At 47.2% G+C, this 21603-nt stretch overlaps 1 protein-coding gene across 1 annotated transcript in view; it reads left to right on the top strand.

The window, feature by feature from the left end:
• The first annotated feature begins 3189 nt into the window (after positions 1–3189).
• The window catches only part of Rph3al (rabphilin 3A like (without C2 domains)), a 149721-nt gene continuing 131307 nt past the window's right edge, over positions 3190–21603 (top strand). Inside the window, exon 1 of the mRNA XM_026388869.2 lies at positions 3190–3226. The gene's annotated coding sequence lies outside the window, so the exon portion shown is untranslated. The remainder of the gene's footprint in view (positions 3227–21603) is intronic.

Raw genomic sequence — 21603 nt, 5'->3', positions numbered from 1 at the left:
GCTGAGGCTGGCTTTGAACACATCATCTGCTTGTCAGGCTGGCCTCTTGATCCTCCAAAGGGACATCCCTCAGTCTCTGGCAGCTCAGTACCCTTGGACCCAGGCTGCCTTTTTAGGGTGGGGCTCCTTCAAGGCTGCTTTACTCCAGTTTTCTCTCAGTTTCCTCTCAGTCTTTGGGCAAACCCCCTGGTGGAGCGATAGAAGTGCAGGCCTCCTGCTGCCCCCTGCTCTGTTCTAGTGCTGTAAGCCTGGGGCAGCTGCTCCCCCTGCCCTTCCATAATCCTCTAAGCTAGAAATAGGCAGCAGGCTGTGAGTGCATGGTTCCCACCATGAGGTGAGATGACAGGAGGAGGGACCCCCAGGGAATATTTGACAATGTCTGAAAACATTTTTTCTTTCTCTTTTTTTTTTGGGGGGGGAGGGAGGGGTTTAAACTCAGGGGGCTCCATCATTGAGCTACATCCCCAGCTCTTTTTAGGTTTTGTTTCAAGACAGGGTCTGGCTAGGTTGCCCAGGCTGGCTTCAAATTTGTGATCTTCCTGCCTCAGCTTCCAGAGTCTACAGGGGACTACAGGTATGTGCCACCCTGCTGGGCTGGAGACACTTTTTACTGTCTCAACTGAAGGGTGGGCAGGTACTATTACTGTTTAGTGAGCAGAGAGACCAGCGATGTCACTAAACCTCCCACAATACAGGGGAAGGCCCCTGCAATAAAAGATGACTCAGTTCAAAATGTCAACAGTGCTGTGGTTGAGTGACCCTGCTCTAGCTCTGTCGCTGCTGCCAGACTCCAGGAGACCAAGTTAACACCACTGCCCCCGCCCCCCCCCCCCCAATTTCTTCTCTTACTATACTCTGCTCCTAGAGCCATGGAGGGGTAAGAGTTCAGTTAACATTCTGCAGTGGGCAGCTGGGCATAGTGGTTCATGCCTCTAATCCCAGCAACTTGGGAGGCAAGAGGATCTTGAGTTCAAAGCCAGCCTCAGCAACTTAGTGAGGTCCTTAGCAATTCAGCAAGACTCTGTCTCTAAAAAAATATAAAAAAGTGCTGGGGACGTGGCTCAGTGGTTAAGCGCCCCTGGGTCAATCCCTGATACCACAAATAAACAAATAAATAAGTAAACAACAACAACAAAATATTCTGCAGCAGGGATGCCCACCTTGCAGGCATCCTCAATTTCTTGGCAGGTCTTCTGGGCAGGGTAGTGTCGAAGGAGGAAGCATGGGTGGAGTTAGGGATAAGCATGTCTTCACATAACCCCTGGTTACACCCTGGGAGCTCCCTCCCACGGAACTCTATCTACTGCTTTTAGCAAGGATGGGATGAGGGTCCAAGGACCAGGCAGGTCTCTTCCTAGGAAGTCTTAGCAAGGTTCCTTATCACCTGCCCATCTGAGCTGGAGTCTCATTCTCCAGTAGGAAATTCTGAGACAACAGAAAATGTCCCACCCAATGCCCACTGAGGTTCATTTATTTGTTTGCTCCCCTCTCTGGCCTGTAAATTCCTTGGAGGCAGAAGCATGTCCAAGTCTTTGGAGTGAGAGACTGTGCAGTTTGGTGGCTGGCCCAGGGTGGTGTGTAGGTGTGCGCACATATGCATGTGGAAGTGTGGGTTCCCTCAGCAGTGAGCCCCAAGTGATTGAGAATGAGGTCAACTCAGTGGGGGAGAAGAAAAGGAAAGAACTTCTGGAATTAGCTTGGAGGCCAGGTTGGCTTTCACACACGCAGGAGATGCCCCCAGGGCATAGCCACATAAAGGCTGTTTTGTTACTGTCAGGGAACACCTGGGGAAAGAAGGGTTAGGGGAAACTCCTGAGTCCCCAGTCTGGCCAGAGCACATAGCAGAGGAGCAAGGCAAAGCTTTCTTAGTGCAGGAACAAAAGCCTTAGCTTTTAACAGCTCCAAAGGAGCACAGCTGTGGGCAGGGGAGGTGCTACAGGACTGTGTCTTTTCCTGTGGTCAATGGTCCAAAGAGAGGCCCTGTTACTCCATAGACTGTGAATGCTCTGTCACAAGGTTGTGTCCTGTGCAAACAGTGGTTCAATGAACTGTTGGAAGGAGAGGTTGTGGGTAGGTAGGTAGTCCTTGCACCCTCAAGATTTGGAGGTTAGTGAGGTGATGAAGGTGGTAATGATGACATTAATACTCCTGAGGGGATTGAGCCATTACAGTGACCCAGGCCTTGTGTTAGGGGCTTCCCCTACAAGTTCTCATTTGATCCTCAAAGAAGGATTATTATCTGCATTTTGCCTATGAAAAACCCGAGGTTTAGGCTGCACTAATATACAGCCATTAGCTACACTGGCAATTTAAACTTGAGTAAAAGTAAATGAAATTAAAAATTCAATGCCTCATAGCTAGTGGTCAGTGGCCAACACATCTAACAACCTTTCTATAATGCAGAAAGTCCAAGGGACAGTGCTGGCTCACACAGATTTGCTCTACTGTCTGAGAGTACATTTCTCATGGGGAAGATCTGGAACCCAAATGGTCATCATGAACCAGGTCCTGGTGGAGGTTGCTGGGTGAATCTAGTAACCAGGACTCTCAGATTTGGTTTTCACTGATTTCTCAGAAGCTATTTCATAAAAGCGTTTGATATTGTCATTTCCCACGTAAAGAATGGAGAGTTAACAGGGCTTGATACTACTCTCACCCTACCTGGATACCAAGCCAGTCATGGAGGCTTAAAACGGGTGGAAATGGAGTTTACAGCATAGTAGTTTAGAGTCAGTGGAGCCAAGACAAAGCTGATGAGGACTTTAGCTTTTTGAGGTTCCTCCCTTTAGGGACTGCAGCAAGTTGCCTCTGCCCCACATCAATGGATCACTCCTTCATTCAACAAAGAGATGTTGAGCTCCAGCAAGTGCCAGGCGCTGTTCCAGGTCCCAGAAACCACAGCTGCCTTTCTTTTGTCTCCTGGGGTTGTTAGAATGGGTAATTTCTATAAATAGAGGCATCAGATTTGGGTTTAGGGACTTGAAGCTGCTCAGAGAAAAAACAGTGCTATTAGTTATCCATTAATAAGAAGGAGCCCTCAACACCCGTTCTGGGTGGACAACAGTCATCCAGAGGGGCCCTTGTATACCAGGTAACCGGCAGCAACAGGTACCAGGTCGCAGAGGGGCGGAGCGGGGCGGGGCGGGGTAGGGAGCGCGCCCAGTACTCGTTGCCGCCGCCAGAGGGCAGCCAGGGAGCGCGCCGGGCGGCTGGGCCGAGCCCCCAGGTAAGTGTGGCGAAAGTGGGGCCGCCCCCCTTTCGGGTCCCAGCCTCTGATCGCCTAGGAGTCCGTTGGGCTTCGCTGCGGGGGCCGAAGGGGGGCGCGCGGGGAGGTGCCCGAGCAGCGGCTGGGACCTGAGAGTTCTGTAGGTGGGGTGGGGGCGAGCCTTAGGGGCCGGCGGGGCGCGGGCAGGGCCGGGAGCCCAGCTGCCCTTCCCGGCCGCACCCGCCGATGGCCTTGCTCGAGTCTGGGGCTGCACCCGAGTTGCCCGGGACAGCCCCTGGGCCAGGCCTTCTGCACACTTGGCTTGTGCATTCGCCCACAACCTGGCCAGGGTCCTTGGTGGAGCAGATCGTGCGCCCCCAGCTCAGGGCGGCGGGCAAGGCGGGGGCGACCGAATGGGGGAGGGCGCAGAGGACTGCGGACACCAGGCGGCGCTAGGGTGAGCGCTTCGGGAGAGCGAGTCAACAAGTGCTGTGTTTACCCAGCGCCGGGCCGGCGCGCACGTGCGGCGGGAGGGGCCTCGGGGTGGCCGCGGCGGCCTGCGGGAACCTGCGTGGGGGTGGCACGCCCTCGCCCATCCGCACTTGGCCTGGCACAGGGTGGCGATCGATCGAACTCTCCAGATGATTGGCGTAGGGCTCCTTGGCGGTTCTGGGCGCTGGACTTTGCTGCCGCCCGTGATTAGGTGGTTAGGAGTGGGATTCCGAGGGCATATTGGCACCCAGGAGAGTGTGAGTGCGCGATGGAAGTGTTTCCTCCCTGGTGAGGCACGATCCCGCCGTGCGCCCTGCCCACCTCTTTCATCCCGACAGCCCTACCCCTAGCTTGTTTTTCCACTCCAGAAACCTATTCCCAACAATCAGGCAGAGGTTGGGGGGAAGTGTTTCAGTCCTTGCTCAGGCGACGGCCCTGGGTTCGCAGTGAGACTAGGCCACCTGAGCAGTGGTGCAGAAGTCTCCTTCCTTGGACTGCAGAGAGCGCTCTGTTGGGAGGCCCGGGATTCTAGACTCCTGCCTGTCTGCTCAGATGCCAGAGAGGCCTGATTATCTATGTGGGTGGTCTGTCACACCCCAGGGGTTGCCCTGGGGAGAGGTATGTGCTGAAGGTGGAAATCTGCCCTCATGGAGATCAAAGCTAGGGAGTTCAGGTGAACTGTGTGTCACCCTCCATCTGGCAGCAAGGAACCTGTGATCCTCCTTGCAGTCTCAGGGGAGGAGGAGTGAAAAGATATCCCTGGAGACCCTGGTGAGAGCAGCGGATCTGCCAGCACTGCGGTCCAGGCTCTGCCCCGCCCCGCCCCCACATCTGGAGCGAGTGCACCCTCACCTGGGTCTCCCAGATCCTCTGACTCCCTGCCTCTGACATCCACTTGGCTTCTCATAGCAAAAAAGAAAACCAGGTGCCTGAGCAATAAGCTCTGCTTCCTCTTTTCTCTCACTGTCACATCCCCCCACACACACAAGTGCCGTGCACCTGCACCTCCTTCCCTCCACCCTCCCCTTAATCCTCTGCAGCCTGGCTGCTGGCCCTGCCACTTTGCTGAAACTGCTAAACCGCTTTCCTGAAAGTCATCTTCTTTCCAAACACTGCTCTTGGGTGGGCCCTCCATCCTCCTGTGCCCTGGGAAGCTGACCCCTGTATGCCCATGTCCTCTTTGCAGCCTTGTCTGCTGTCATTTCTGGGTAGTGTCTCTCCTGGCGTGGTTCCTCATTCTTGATTGTTCCTTTTCCTTTTCTGAACCTCTTCCCTCTTTTCTGGGACCGTTTTCCAGGCCCTATGTATGGGGCTATCTGCAGGAGTCCTCCAGGAGCACTGCCTCTGCTGTCCACCCCTGTCCTGTTGTGCTCCACTGGGTGCCCCAGGGTCACCACAAACTCAGCACATCCAAGTCTGGACTCTTCTTCCCAGGAAGTGCCCTCTCTCGCTTGTCATCTGTGGGTTTCCCCCACTCTGTCATGCCACGCTTGTCTCTGAAGTGTCTCTGCCTCTCCCCTCTCCTTTGTGACCCACTCTTCTAGGCCTGGGACATCCTAGGCCAGAGTACCCAGGTTTCTTAGCTGGCTTCTCTGCTGCCAGACCATGCAGCATCCATCCAGCGTGTCACCTCTAAAATGAGTGTCCCTTTTAACTTGTCACTTATCTCCTAGATTCCTTCTCTTGTAGAGCTCAGCTCCTCCCCTGCCTGTGAAGGGTCTCAGTCATGTGGCCTCACTCTCAAACCTTGTCCAGTCCTGCACCTTCTGACCTCTCTACCTGTTGTCGCCTTCTTGCCCCTACCCTGTGCTACTTGGCTTAGATGCTATTTCCTTGCAAAGCTTGGTTCTCCCTCCCTCCCTCCTGCTGCCCCTTTCCTAGCCCTGTGCTGCAGTTGCTGCTGATTCACAGCCCCTCCTGTCTCTGATGGAAGTCTGTTCCCTTTCTCCCTGAACCCCTAGGTCCAGGCACCCTATGGGTGATTAATAAAGGCCTTCCCACCCGCAGACCTCCAAGAACACTTCCCAACATCCTTCAAAGTCCAGTTCAAGTTCCTTCTTCCTCCAAGACTGTTCCGTTTTCCCAGATTCTGCTCAGCCTGTTCTTCTGGGCTCACTGATGGGTTGGTTACAGGTTGCCCCACACAATTCAACACTTTGTTCTCTGCTGTCAGCCTCCCATTGCATTGGGTACAAGACACTGAGACCTGCCTTTCCTGCTCATAGCCATAGCAGCTGTTTATCCAGTGGGTCATTCCGTGGCCCGTGTTGAGCAGTGTGCTAATCAGTCTGGACAGTCCCTCTTTTTGTGTTGTCCTTGCACCACTCAGAGACGAGGCATTAGGATTCTGAAGGCTTAATCTGATTTTGTCTCTCTCTCTCTTCTTCTTTCTTATGGGACTGGGAACTGAACCCAGGGCTTTGCACATGCTACGCAAGAGCTCTGCCTTGAGCTCCAGCCCCAGACCTTTAGGCCTTAGGGTTATTGTGCTCATCTTGTCCATGGGGATGCAGAGAGGACCAGGGGCCTGCCAGAGTCACATAGTTGGCAGGTGTACAGAGTGGAGGTGGAAACTTGATGCTGTCTGACTCTCGAGACTGTTTGTCCAGAAAGCATAGATGGTCTGCATCTTCAGTGTCCCCTTGGCACCTGGCCCTGTTGTGCAGGACATACTGGCCGCTTGGTTTGTTGGTTGCTTGGGACTCCCCTGGACTCCAGGAAAGGACTTTGTAACAGACAGATGGTCAGGTGGGACTAGTGACTCAGGGAGACTGAGGTCTTGGAAAGGGCTCTTTTCTGGTATGGTTTTCAGTAAGAATTATGGATTAAATGGAGAAGAGAACTTTGCAAGGGCCCTGGGTCATTTCTTTCCCCCAAGCCCCTTTTAAATGCCTTTTTTTTTGGTAAACAAAACTAACCCTCCACCCCAGAAGGCCTTCAACTAAGTTTCTTTAGGAGAATGTCCTTCCCTTCTCCCACAGGTCACTGTCATATGAAAATGAGCTCCTGCTGTGAAATCCCGTTACCATGACAACCAGTAGTGTGAGGCCCAAGTCTCTTGCTCTTAGGTCTCTGCACTGTATGCTTCAAGGGGCTTTTTCAATCTTTGTCGCTTTAAAAAAAAAAAAAAATTCTCCTCTTTACTTCTTTTGCATAGACACTAAAACAAAAGAAAAAAATTGTTTTTTTTTTTCCAGGCAGCAATTTCGGGATATTGTTGGTGTCCAGCAGGTTGTCACCAGGCTGTTGGCCCACTATTAATAGTGCCCCTGAAATGATGACCCTGGTTTAGGTGACATTTGGAGTGACTCACAGCATGCCATGGTTAAAAGGACAGCATTTGGGATGCTGGAGAGGAAGAGGGACCAGGAGGAGTCGGTGTGGTGCAGCCCTGGCTCTGGAGAGAGGTGTTGTAGGTGCCTGTCTTCAGCTGCTGTCTCCTCTTCTCTGAGGTCTTTGCTCATAGACATCCTGGCAGGAACCACCCAGAGCAGGGTACCCTGGAGGTGTTAAGGAGGACAGGGTGCCTTTGGCAGTGGTCAGAGCTACTCACCCTGACCAAGTGCTCAGGGTGCTGACACTTACCTTATTTAATCCTCCATGAAGTGGAATTGAAAGTACTGTTATTGTTGGGCTGGGGTTGTAGCTCAGTTGCTAGAGAGCTCACCTTGCAAGTAAAGCCCTGGGCCTATAATTTCTGTAATCTCAGAGACTTGGGGGACTGAGGATCCCAAGTTTGAGGCCAGCCACAGCAATTTAGTGAGACCCTCAGTAACTTAGCAAGACTTCATCTCAAAAATTAAAAAAAATATATATATAAAGGACTGGAATGGAGCTCAGTGGTAAAACACCCCTGTGTTCAATCTCCAGAATCAAAAGAAATGAAGTACTATGTTGTTCCCATTTTATAGGCAAGGAAAATGAGGCATAGAGAGGTCGAGTGTTTTTCAAAAGACACAGGACGTGAAGGAATTAGGCTTTAGTCCTAGAACGTCTGACCCCTGTGGTCAGTATTCTACCTGGCACTGTACGGACAATGGAAGAACTTTGTTTCAAGAATGAATGGGTGAGCTGGGGTGGTGGCACATGCTTGTGATCCCAGGGACTTGGGAGGCTGAGGAAGGAGGATTGCAAGTTCAAGGCCAACCTGGTCAGTTTAGCCCGGGTTGGCCTTGAACTCCTGAGCTCAAGCCATCCTCTGGGCTCAACCATCCTCCAGGCTCAGCTTCCCCAGTACCTGGAGCTTCAGGCCGATGCCACCCTTGGCTTATTATTATTATTTTTTAATCTAGATGTTGGTCACATAGATGTGTTCATATTGTCAGAATTCGTCAGTTTTTATGTGTCCTTCTTTATATGCGTTATATTTTACATCAAAAGAGGAAGCAATGACTCTTAAACCCAGGATGTAAATATGAGAGTAAATAAGAGTCCACACCTTTGACTTCACTGTACCTGGAAGCTTGGACTTCTCATGACAGGTGGGAGGTGAGGGTGTGCACACAGGTTCTGGAGTGGGTCTGCTTGGGCTGTGATTCGAGCCAGGGTCAACTCTGGTTTCTTCCTGTCCCTTCTGTCCCCCTGGCTTTGTGAGGGAGCCTGCTTAGCTTGCAGGTGACTGCTGGGCTGGGTCCAGTCCCTAAAGCAGCCCAGGCCTGATCCCTGGATGCCCTCCCTGGGGGGTAAGTGAGTCAGGGTGGCCTGGGGGAACTGCAGAATATGGTGGAGCAGCCTGAGCCCAGACATCCTCAGCCCTGCAGCCGCCGCCAGGGGCCTGCAAACACCAGCATCTCAAGGACTGAGCAGCCTATAAAGTAGCGGCCCTGGCGCTGAGAGTGGCCCTACCATTCACACAGCAGTTATGTGCTGCTAAAAATACCCAGGCGCCTTATGTAAGCCCGCAGTTCTGTGGTTGGCACCTTACGTAAAAGCACTTCTTCCACCCTGGACAATTAATCAGTTGCATGCTGCTGTGTCCGCCGTGGGCAACACGGAGTTGATGGTGGGTTTTCCTGGACATGAGGTGCACACCCTCTGAGGGCCAGCCCTGCTGGACTCCTGCTGCGGCTGCACTCCTGCCTCATTTACATGTTGGTGCCTTCTCATCTTTGGGTCTGGCCCATCCACATGGTTAAGCTGATGCCAGGTTTGTAAAGTTTCCCCTTGCATAGCCCCCTCCCCTATTCACTGCCAAGATTCAAGAATTTTGGAGTTGGAAGGATTTCCTGCCCCATTCAAGGGTCCTCTCCATCAGAGGCCAGGATAGGTGACCACGAACCATTTGGCTTGAGCCTTTTTTTTTTTTTTGGCCTGGGGGATGGTGCTGGGGATTGAACCCAGGGCCTTTTGCCTGCAAGGCAAGCACTCTACCAACTGAGCTATATTCCCAGCCCTTGGCTTGAGCTTGGATGCTGCCAGTGATGGGGACAGCCTCTCTCATTGTTAGATGGCAACTTGAATAGTGAGGAAGAATGATGGGATTAAAACCAAGGCACAGGGGCTGGGGCTCAGGCTCAGCCATAGAGCACTTGCCTGGCATGTGTGAGGCACTGGATTCGTTTCTCAGCATTGCATATAAATACATAAAATAAAGGTCTGCAAACAATATACATATATTATATATATATATATATATATTATATATATAATAACAACAACAACAACAAAAGAAAAACAAGGCACAGAATAAGCCAGGTAGGCCAAAATGTTGGGCCAAAACAACAACAAAAAAAATTCATAGTGATCAGATGGATAATCCATGGGCTATGAGGTGTGGAAAGGAGCATCACAGGGGACTCAACCGGGATCGGGCCTGTTAAAATAAAAAGAGAGGCAGCCTTCCAGCATAGCGATTCTACCACTCAGGATCTACCGGAAAGAAACTGGCACATGAAAGAGGGGTTAGCTCAGTTATAGAACATGTGCTTAGCATGCTTGAGGCTCTGGGTTCAATCTTTAGCACAAATACCCCCCTCCCCCCCAAAACAACAACAACAACAACAACAACAACAACACTCTGGTACCTGTGCATAGGTGACAGATTCTGGAACAGGCTGTGTGCAGTTTGCAGTGGTGAAAATGGTACAGTTTTCACATCTGCTGGTGGTGTGGAAGGATAACTGCATGAACTCATATTTTCAAATGTTAGAATACTATGCAACTTTGAAAAAGATAGATCTTTATAGAACAACATGGATAAATCTCTAAGATTGAAAAGTGAAAAGAGCCAGTTTCAAAGTGATACATGCAGAATGATATCTTTTATAAAAATATACACAGGGGGGCTGGAGTTGTAGCTCAGCGGTAGAGCGCTTGCCTTATACATGTGAAGCACTGCATTCGATTCCCAGCATCACATATAAATAAGCAAAATAAAATAAAGATATTAAAAAATTAAAATATATATATATATATATATATATATATACACACACAGGGGCTGGGGAGATGGCTCAATGATACAGCTTTTAAGTCTGTCCCTTTAGCGTCATTACAAATAAACCTTTCCCTTTTCCACAAGGCAAGAGTTTCTCTGATTCCAGCTCCCCATCATGCCCTCCTCCCCTGGGCTTCTTTCAGAGGTTTCTTGCTGGATCTTTGGTAACATGGGTCACACATCAAGTATGAGGCTGTGCGAGGCTCCCCCTCCTTCTGAGTGTTGTGTGGTGGGCGGGCTGTAGCTCAGTGGCAGAGCACTTGTCTTGCAGGTGTGAGGCCCTGGGTTTGATCCTCAGCACCACATAAAAATAAATAAATAATAAATAAAGATATTTAAAAAAAAACAATTTTTTTAGAACACATTATATGGAGAATTTTATAACCTGTATTTTATTTAATGTTACTTATCTATGAAAGTATTGACTGACCTATGTCACAAATATTTCCCCCTCAGTTTGGTCTTTTTCTTTTATGGTTATTATAGAGAGAAGTTTTAAATGTTTATGGATTGAATGTTTGTGTTCCCCCAAATTCATAGGCTGAAGCCCTAAAGGAAGGAAGTAATTAGGGTTGAAAGAGGTCAGAAGGCTAGGGCCCTGATCAGTAGGATTAGTGCCCTTTTGAGAAGAGGCCGCAGACAGCTCTCTTCTTATCCCCTCACATGCCCCAAGGAAAGGCCACGTGAGGACGCCCGGGAGAAGGCAGCAGTTTGCTGGCCAGGAAAGAGCCTCACCAGGAACCGAATCAACTGGCTCCCTAACCTTGGACTTAGCAGCCTACAGATGGAGGAGAAATAAATATCTTTGGAGGAAGTCACCAATCTACGGTGCTTTGTGATAGCCTCCTGAGCTGACCAACATGTGTGACTCAGTCTCTCAGTTCTTTCATTTTATAATTTCTTCCTTTGCTTTTGGGTTTGAAAGGTCTTCCCCCACCCCGAGGTCAGATATATACTCACCAATATTTTCTTTTTGGGTTTCAGTCTTTCCATTCTGCTCTATGTTCAACTCTAACCCAGTTGAAATTTATTTTGGTTTACGATGCCAGGTATGCTCCTGGTTTGTACACACCATCGACCAGTTCTTTGGGTTCACTTTCTTTCCCCAATAACTATATATTGAGTTTAGTTTTTTGAATTGAATTTAATTTTTTGAATGTACATTACAGATTGAGTCTCCATTATCCTAAATTCGTGGAACAAGAAGCGTTTGGAGTTTGGGATGTTTTTGGATTTTGAAATTTATTTGCAAATACATAATGAAGCATCTTGGGGAATGGGACCCAGGTCTAAATATGAAATTTAGAAATTTATTTCTGTTTCATATACATCTTATACCCATACCCGAAGGTAATTTATGTGATATTTGAAATAATTTTATGGACAAAGCAAGTTTTATAGTGTGGAATTTTCTGCTTGTGGCATCGTATCAGCACTCAAAAAGTTTTGGATTTTGGAGCATTTCAGATTGTGGCTTTTTTGATTCGGAATGTTCAGTTCATTCTGTCGTGTGGTTCAAAAGCCAGAAAGTACAGAAGAGAAGCAGAGAGAACCTCTCTCTTCCCCGGCCCCTCAGCCTCCCAGCTCGGGGAGGGGATTTTTAGGGATCTTTCTTCTTTCCTCCAACCGACTTGAAATGTCAGCTTTATTAGAGTGTGCAAACAGGTTGGCTTCTAGCTTTCTGTTTTTTCACGAGTCTGTCTCCTTTCCCTTCACTGTTATATTTTTTTTTGTTACAGGTTTGTATATTTTGATGTCCGGCCATGAAAATTCCCTTTCCAGCTTTCCTTAGTGATGCATCCCTCTTCTGCATGAAATTAGTAGTCATTCCATTCATATATATATATATATATATATATATATAAAATCAAAACCTCATTAAACTTATAAAATGATAAATATACTGAGTTTTCCTGTTCAGAAGTATGGTCCGTCTCGTTTTCATTCCTTCATGTCTTGTTTTCTGTCATCTCTCCTTTTTTTTTTTTGGTACTAAAAATTGAACCCAGGGGAACTCACCCACTGAGCCACATCCCCAGCCCTTTTTTATATTTTATTTAGAGATAGGGTTGCTTAGGGCCTGGCTAAGTTGCTGAGGCTGGCTTTGAACTTGTGATCCTCCTGCGTGAGCCTCCTGAGTTGCTTGGGATTAAGAGGGGCCTGGCACATCTTTCCTTTTATAGCGCCCAGTAGCATTTCCTGGTTTTCTTTATGGAAGACATGCATTTTTTTTTTGTTGTTGTTGTTGTTGTTGCAGGCACTCTAACACTGAGCTACAATCCCAGCCCTGTTTTGTGTTTTATTATTGCTGTTGGAAATATAATCTGTTTCCTCTCATTTTCTCTTTCTTTTTTCTTTTCTTTTTTTTCTTTCTTGTTTTGGTGCTGGGAATTGAACCCAGGGCTTCAAGGATGCTACGCAAGTGCTCTACCATTGAGCTGTACCACCAACCCCTCATTTTCTTTGTAACTGAATATCGTCGGAATGTAAGAATGTTTCATATATATCTATATCTTTATTTATTTGTTTGCAACAGGGTCTTACTATGTTGCCCAGGCCAGTCTCAAACTCTTGGACTCAATTAATCATCCCACTTCAACCTCCCAAATAGCTGTGTTCTCTGCTGTCTTAGCTGAAGGTTATTGTTAAATTTTTAATTTTGAAATATACATATTAAAAGCAATAGAACAGCCAGTTGTGGTGGCACACACCTATAATGCCAGCGATTCGAGAGGCTGAGGCAGGAGGATTGCAAGTTCAAAGGCAGTTTCAGCAATTTAGCGAGGCCCTGTCTCAAAAGGATGGGCTGGGGTTGTGGCTCAGTGATAGACTGCTTGCGTAGCATGTGTGAGGCACTGAGTTCAATTCTCAGCACCACATATAAATAAATAAAATAAAGTCCGTTGGCAACTAAAAAAATATTTTTTATAAAGTAGGGGACTGGGGATGTGGCTTAGTGGTTAAGCATCCCTGGGTTCAATCTCTGGTCAAAAAAAAGAGCATATAAAACATATATGTATTGTTTAAGAAAACTAATAAAGCAGACATCTGCCCAGCTAACTTAAGAGAGCCCCACTAACCCTTTAAAAATTGCTTTTAAGGTTCTCCTTAAAGGGATCTTCTCCCCTTCCTATCCCTAGAGGGAATGCTCACATCAATTTCACTATAATCCTTCATGTGCTGTTCTTTAGAGCCTTACAACACAGATTTATATCCTGAATTGATTGTTTGATTTTTGTATGCATTTGAACTTTTACTTTTGTGTTCTATCCCCACTTTTTAATAGCTACATTGGTAAGTGAGTGTGTTCTTGAGACTCATCCTCTTGTTAAATGTCACCGTAGTTCATTCCCTCTTTACTGCCTTGTGCAAAGATGCCTGATTTACCCCTTCCACTTGTTGATGGACATGGGGGTTGTTTCTGCTTTTCTCTCTTGTTACCAACATCCTTCCCAGGTGTAGGCATCTCCAGAATGTATACCTAGGAGTGGAATTATAGGGGACAGGTTGTGTGCATCGTCATCTCCTGTCCCTCCCGGAAGTCATGGGTCTCAGTACCTGTTACCCCACATCCTCTCTGGTTCTTAGTATCATCCAGATGTCTAATTTATGCCAACCTGGCCTGTGTGAACCGAGGGTTCACTGTGAGTTAAATTGGCATGTCACTGATTATTATTGAGGCCGAGTAGGTTTATGAGCTATTTGTGTTTTCTCGTTTGCACATCTTGTACTTTTCTTTACCGGCTTTTCCCCTTATTAGATTGTTATCGATTCCTAGGAGATCTTCATGCATTCACGATGTGGTACTAATCCGGCCCCTATTATGTGTTGCAAATACTTCTCGCAGTATGTGGCTTGCCTTTTCACCATCTTAATAGCATCTTTTGATGAACAAAACAGTCAGATACTTCAGCAAGCTTGCCATTAACTAAAATTCAATATTTGTTTATGATCCTTTTGTGGTAAAATGCACAGACAATGAAATGCACAAATCTTACATGTTCTCTCCAATGAACTGAGATAAATGCAGAGACCTGGGTGATCCAGACCCCTATGAAGATAGAGAACATAACCATGAGCCCAGAAAGTTCCTTCATGACCCTTCCTGGTCAATCCCCATCCACTCCCCCAGAATCAGCCTCTAATTTATTATTCCTTTTCCATTGTAGATTAATTTTGCCTGAGCTAGAACTTCATTTAGATGGAATCATACAATATGTGCCCTTTTGTGAAAGACTTCTCACTTGACTAAAGGTTTTTGAGAGTCTTCCCGATGCTATATCAGTGTTTGCCTTCCTTCTTACTGCTTTATGGTATTTCTTTGTAGGAATATGTACAGCTTGCTCATCCAAATTGCCTGCTGATGGATACCTGAGTTGTTTTTAGCTTTTGATTGTTAAAAATGGAGTGGCTATAAATCTTCATGTTGACATATTTTTCATTCCTTTTATAGATATCATTTCTTTTACATGATTTACTTCTCTTAGCAGAAGAATGGCTAGATCCTAGGCTAAGTGTAAATTTATCTTTTCAACTGAAGCACAACATCCGTTCGGAGAGTTGCACACATAAGTGAACTACCTGTGTCACTTCGATAAAGCGAACGTACCTGTGCATCTAGTCATCATCCAGGGCAGGGGTGGGACTGGGCTACCTCCCTGGGCGCTCCATTCTGGGATCTGAACCTGGAGCAACTGAAGCAAGGATGGAAAGGATAATTGGAGCCACTTATTCCCATCCTGGCAGCTGATGAGACTTTGAGGCTCAGTTTCTTACCATTATCAGAACTCCTCTTTTCTTCCACATCAGAATCTTCAGCCTTCCTATTGATTCTCAGCTACAAGATATTCCTCCAGTGAATTCCTTTCTGCTTCAGTCAGCCAGACTTGACTTCTGTTGCTTATAATAACCAAAGAACCCACATAGATACAGTGTCTCTCATCAATGACTAGAATAAAAAAATTAGGTGGAGAGTGCCTCTCACATTGCTAAAACTGAGAGTAAATAAGTGGCCTTTAAACAGTACTGAGTTTTTACATGACCCATTAATTTTTCATTTAGTTTTGTTCTGGTGCTGGGACTCATGCCCAGGGCTTCATGCATGCTAAGCATGCACTCTATCCCCTGAGCTACAGCCACAGCCCCATGACCCCATTCAAACAGATGGATTCCTGGGCTGACAAAACGGACTCTCAAACAGGCAGTCGCTTTAGATCACATTAGAGCTAATTTAAAAAGCTTGCAGCAGGCTGGGAGTGTGGCGTAGTGGTAGAAAGAGCAGTTGCCTAACTTTTTACCAGGCTCTGAGTTCAAGCAAACTACTCCCAACATCTGGGCTTGGTGAGCTGCTTTTTTTTTTTTTCCCCCTCTTTCCCTCTCCTTACTTTAAATTCAATTCTCAGTTTTGAAACAATTCTCTCCTAGTCCCCAGCAGAAAGCTAATGGAGAACACTGGCTTAATTTGGAAGGTGAAATGCAGGAGAGTGTGTTATTTTCTGGACTTAATTTCTGGAACCCGGGTTCACCCCTCTTGCTCCTTGATAGAGCACATAGAGGGATTAGGTGAGGGGGTGTTTGGTGCAATGAGAAGAAAACAAAGGTTCAATCTAAAGTTCTTTCATGCCATTCCTCAGGGATGTGTTTGTTTAAGAAAACTCACAGCTAGGGCTGGGGTTGTGGCTCAGTGGTAGAGCGCTCCCCTAGCACGTGTGAGGCACTGGGTTCGATCCTCAGCACCACATTAAAAAAAATGGTATTGAGTGCATCTTCAATGACAACAACAACAGAAAGACTCACATCTAAGTTGTTCTGCTCCAAGTGGGGGCCTCATCTGAAATTGAAAAGGGAAATGAGTTCCCTTTTGGTTTCTTTTTAAAATGTTATCGAATCATACAGATTCGTGACAGAAAAAGACCCAATTTCAACTGGTCTCTGAATTGTCACAGTGCTTGTCCTTGTTAATGTCAGCATCTGGGAGTGCATTTGATCAAGAGGAAGGTGCTACCGGTGAAGCTGGCTAAGAAAAGGTCAGAGATGAATGTGAAATCATTTCCAACCCCACACGGTAAGAATCGGTCCTAGCTGTGGCCGGAGCCAGGAGGTGGCCTGCCTTTGCCCAGGTCTTGCTTCTTCCCTCCCCACCATGGTGGCCCTTTCTGAGAGCAGATGCCCATGACTTTTTTCCATCCGCCATTTCCAATTCTGCTACAGGGTTTCTTAATTTCCAGAAGCCACTTCTCTGCAGTACCATGACCTTGACTTAGACACAAAGACCTCCCACTCTTCTGAGTTTATTCTGACCTTGCACTTTAAACTTGAACTAAGTAGGGACCAGACACGGTGCAGGGTGCAGTGGTGCACACCTAGGATCCCAAGTGGTTCAGGAGGCTGAGACGGGTGGATGGCTAGTTCAAGTCAGCCTGGGCAACTTAGCAAGTCCTAAGTAAATTTTTTAAATTGTTCTAATTAGTTATATATGACAGTAGGATGCACTTGGACACATGGTACACAAATGGAGCACAACGTCTCCTTTCTCAGGCTGAACACATGCAGAGTCACACTGGTAGTGTAATCATGCACGTCTATAGGGTAATAATGTAGGGCCCTATTAAGATTTCAAAAAATTGTGGGGGGGACCCAAATATTCAGATCCTGGCAGTCTCCCTTTCTCGAGCTCTGCTGAGTGGGTAACTGTTTTGAGTTTCTCATTTGATTTGTGCGTAGGCTGAGGGTGCCCAGGTCACTTTTGCAGGTGGAGCACTATCTGAGGACACCATGTGGATAAGAGTTGTGTATGGCTCCTTACGACTATTTTCTAACGAATGGATGTGAAATGTCCTGTTTTCACCTTATCAGTTTATCAGCGTTTCTAAGTGCTCCCACAAAGGGGGACCTCTTCTGATGTCACAAAGGATTCCCGGAGGCTGACCTGGCCTCAGGTGGCCCACAGACCCATTGTCGGGTTCTGGCCCCACAGGGAGAACTGGGTCACCCTTGACAGGGAGATTGGGAACTAATTTAGCAAAGGGGGAAATTGAGGAGTGAATGACCCTATAGGAAGGAGAAGTTGCTTTTGTAAGTTGAATTTCCATCCAGGTCATGCTCTGAGGTTAGGGTAGAAAGGACAGGCCAAGGGGGCATCTGGTCTGCAACCACTTCTTCTGATGTCCGGAGTGTGGATTCACGGGGCAGCTCAGCTAGGGGCTAAAGGTCTGCACCATGGGGGTCATTGCCTTGATGAGGTTTGCTGTATGGTACTCTCCCATGATGAGCTCTGCTAACAGATGTAGAATATGGGCCCTTCGGGTGCTGGTGTTGGGCACTGGGACAGGCTTGGGGGATGGATGGCAAGTGGAGGCAAGTTGGGAGGAGCTAGAAGTTTGTCACTGAGAGGAGGGCTAGGCGGGCAGGGGGTGTGTGTAGGGAGGGCAGGTTCAATTGTGGGGAGGAGGGTAAGACCCATCTCTACAGGTTGGCAGCGAATACAGGCAAGCACTCTGCAGAGGCCTCACCAGGAGGCAAGGAGGTGATGGGCAGTCCTCAGGGAAGGCCTTGAGAAGTGTGGGAATGAGGCCTCAGCAGGGAAAAGGGCCTGCCCAGACCCAGAGGCCACACTCAGGGTAGAAGGATGCTCTGGGTCCAGAAAGAGCAGGCTGGATGCTTACAGGTTAAGGGCTGAGGTTCTGGCTTCTCTCTCTCTCTCTCTCTCTCTCTCTCTCTCTGTCTCTCTCAGTCTGTCTGTCTGTCTGTCTGTCTCTCTCTCTCTTTGGTACTGGAGAATGAGCCCAGGGCCTCGAGCATGCTGGGCAAGCACCCTACCCCTGAGCTACATGCTCACCCCTTTCAAAAAATATTTTTATTTAAGAGACAAGGCCTTGCTAAGTTGCCCAGGCTGGGCTCAAATGTCTGATTCTCCAGCCTCAGCCTCAAGTAGCTGAGATGATAGGTGTATGCCACCGCAGCTGGCAGTGTTAGGACATTCCTGTGAAGGTATTTTTTATAAGTTACAGTTATTTATTTTCTGGTGCTGGGGATTGGACCCAGAGCCTCGAGTGTTCTAGGCAAGTGCTGTGCCTCTGAGTCGGACCCCTAGCCCTGGAATCGGTTTTCATCCTGGTTCTACCTGTTCCCCATTTTGTGACCTTGAGACATTGCTGTGACCTTGGGCCCCCCAGTGTCCTCATCTGTAGAGTAAGAGTCATGAGAGTGTCTGAGGCATTATCATGAGCATTAAATGCGAAGTCACATATGAAGCATAAAAGCTTATGGTCCATGGTGGTGGCTGTTATTGAGAGTGTTGGGGTCTCCCTAGTTTGCCCCGAGGAGTGTCCCTGGGGGCTGGGAGCTCTTTGAGTGGGGCTCCCTCTCATGGCTGCTGCTGTCTTTGGGCTGGTGTTGAGGTCCACAGCCCCTCCGCTGCCTTGTCTCTGGCTGCTAGAGAGCTTGTAGCAAGATGTGTTGTTGCTCAGTCTAAATCATCAGATTGCTGGTGACATTTTTTTCCTTTCTGCTTGGCCTCTGTTCTCTTTGATCCTTAAGTTGTTTATTTTTATTACATTTAGCCCCTAAACTGCCTCAAGCCCTCCTTGAAATAGGCAGCGATACATTTGGAATGAATAAATAAAATTTTAGATCAGGCACTGAGCAGAGTTGCCATAGAAAGACACGTGCTGTGCCCGCCCCTGTCTTGTCCCCTCCTCGTCATAGTCTGGAGTATCCGTCAAGGAAGTAAGACAGCTCAGCCTCTGAGATAGAGGAAGGCGTATCCCCCTCCCAGCCCCACAGCAGAGAAGGAACCACAGGTTTTCTGCTGTGAAGATGAACTCTCAGGCAAAGGGGTGGAATTGGTAAGGGGACAGAGTGGGGAGGACATACCCTAACTCTAAGCAAGCACCTCTCGCGTGTGCCTTGCACTGTGCTAGGTGCTTAGTACACTCTGGGCTGCTCCAGGAGGTGGTACTGGAGATGAGTATCTCAGTTATGGGATTGTCAACTTCTGGGAAGTTGATTGTGTGAGCTCTGCTAAAACATGGACTCATGGACCCTTAGGGGTTATGTTGGGCTCTGGGACAGACCTGAGGATGGACAGCAAATGGAGGCAAATCTAGAGGAGCTAGAAGTAGACTTGGGGAGGGCTGGGAGTGCAGGCTTGAGGGAGGAAGGTAAGACACATCTCCAAAGATTGAGGAGCAGGGAAGTGGAACTACCCAGAGAATCCATCTGGACCCAATTGTGGGCCATATAAAGGACCACATAGAAGACCTTCCCCAGGACTTCCTCCCAGTCTTCAGATTTCCCAGTGCATATGTCTTAGGCATTGATTGCCACAATACTGTAGCGTCACAAACCATCTGAAACCCGCTGGCATATGGCAGTAAGTATTTATTTCTCTCTTACAGTAAGTATTTATTTCTGTGGGTTGGGTGAGGTTCGCTGATCTAGGCTGTTCTCAGTGGGACTTGGTTGGCTTCATGCTGTGAGTTGGGTTTGGGTTTGTTCCATGTGTCTCTGATCCCACTTGGACCAGTGACACCCAAGGCGTGTATCTTTCAGGGGACAGGCAGGAGTCCGAGAGAGAGTTCAATCGCACAAGCCTTTTCTCACAAGATATCATGCACAGCCCATTGGGCAAAGCCAGTCACAGGCCAACCCCAAGCCAAGGGGCAGGGAAGTACCTTCCCACCAGCAGGCCACTGTGGGGTGTGGCTATTTAATACTAAGACAGGGAGTGAAAAGGTGAGACCAGTAATTCAGCTTCCTTTAGGATGAGTTCCATTCATTCACTCAGTAAGTATTTATTGAAAGTCGATAGCAGGCCAGGCACTGTGCTGCTTCTGGGGAGCGGGCCTGGTTTTTGTCTTATGGAACTTATGAGCACATATTAAAGAGCTATTTTTATCATTAATGATTCGATTACATTGGCAATAATCACTACAAAGGACAATTCAAAGTGTAAGAGTATAGGTACAGCCGGGCACAGTGGTGCACACCTGTAATCCCAGCAGCTCAGGAGGCTGAGGCAGGAGGATCTCGAGTTCAAAGCCAGGGAGGTGCTAAACAACTCAGTGAGACTCTGTCTCTAAATAAAACACAAAATGGGGCTGGGGATGTGGCTCAGTGGTTGAGTGCCCCTGAGTTCAATCCCCGGTATTCCCTACTCTAAGAAAGAGTATGGGTACCAAAGAGTCCGACCTGATCCAGGGAGGAGATGTCTGGGATCAGAACTGAAGGATCCTCAGTCCTTAGGGATCCTTAACAAGGTCAACTTCACTGCTGATGTCTCATCAGAAGCCACGGGAGCCAGAAGGCAGTGGAATGACATGGTCAAAAATGCTGAAAGAAGCCGTTAGACAGGAACTCTATGTTCAGAAAAACTATCCTTCAGAAATGAAGGAGAGGGGCTGGGGTTGTGGCTCAGCGGTAGAGCACTCGCCTAGCACGTGCGAGGCCCTGGGTTCTATCCTCAGCACCACATAAAAAAATAAATAAATAAAATAAAGGTATTGTAAAAAGAAGGAGAAATCAAGGCATTGGAGATCAATAAAAACTGAGAAAAATCTGTTGTTAGCAGACATGCCCTATAAAAAAATACTCAAGGGAGTCCTTCAGGCAGATTTGAAAAGATTAGAGAGTGACTCAAATCTGTGACTTGAGGAAATAAGGAGCACTTTTAAAGGTCTAAGTGTATTTTGTTTGTAATTCTTTTCTTCTCCTGATTAAAAAGACAACGAAATAAAGCAATAATTACAAAACTCTACTGACAGGCTTATCATGTGCAAAGATAATGTGTATGACAATAGAAGCACAAAGGAAGGGGGAGGGAAAAGAAGAGTCACACGTCACTTAATGACAGGGACGTGTTCTGAGAAACACATCACTAGGCAATTTTGTTATCGTGCAGATATCTAAAGAGTTCTTACAGGAGATGGCTACCGCACCACCAAGTGATGTAATCTTACGGGGCCACTGTTGTCATATATTCTGCCATTGACTGAAATATCATGCAGCATGTGATGGAATGGTAGAGCAATATTTAATCTATTGAAATTAAGTCAGTATTTATCCAAAATAGATTGTTTTAAATTAAAATATTAATTGTATGAACTGGAGATATGGCTCTATGGTACAGTCCTTGCCCAACATGTATGAGGCCCTGTGTTCAATTATCAGCACTGGGGGGAAAAATAATTATAATCTCCAAGGCAACTGCTAAGAAAATAACTTTAAAATGTGATAAAAGATAATTAGAAGGTATGCTAGAAAATGCCAACTTAACACAAAAGAAGACAGAAATTTAAGACAAGAAGGACATAAGACATATAGAAAACAAATTACAAAATATTATAAATCCTGTCTCACTAGGAATTATATTAAATTCAGATGGACTGGACACTCCAATAAAAAGCGATTGCAGAATGAACTTAAAAACAATAAAAAATTATGATCAAAGTATCTACAAGAGATACCAATA

Source organism: Urocitellus parryii, chromosome 7, assembly GCF_045843805.1.
Source record: "Urocitellus parryii isolate mUroPar1 chromosome 7, mUroPar1.hap1, whole genome shotgun sequence".
Lineage (NCBI taxonomy): Eukaryota > Metazoa > Chordata > Mammalia > Rodentia > Sciuridae > Urocitellus > Urocitellus parryii.
Note: the sequence above shows the minus strand (reverse complement) of the source record. Positions and strands in the feature narration are given on the sequence as shown.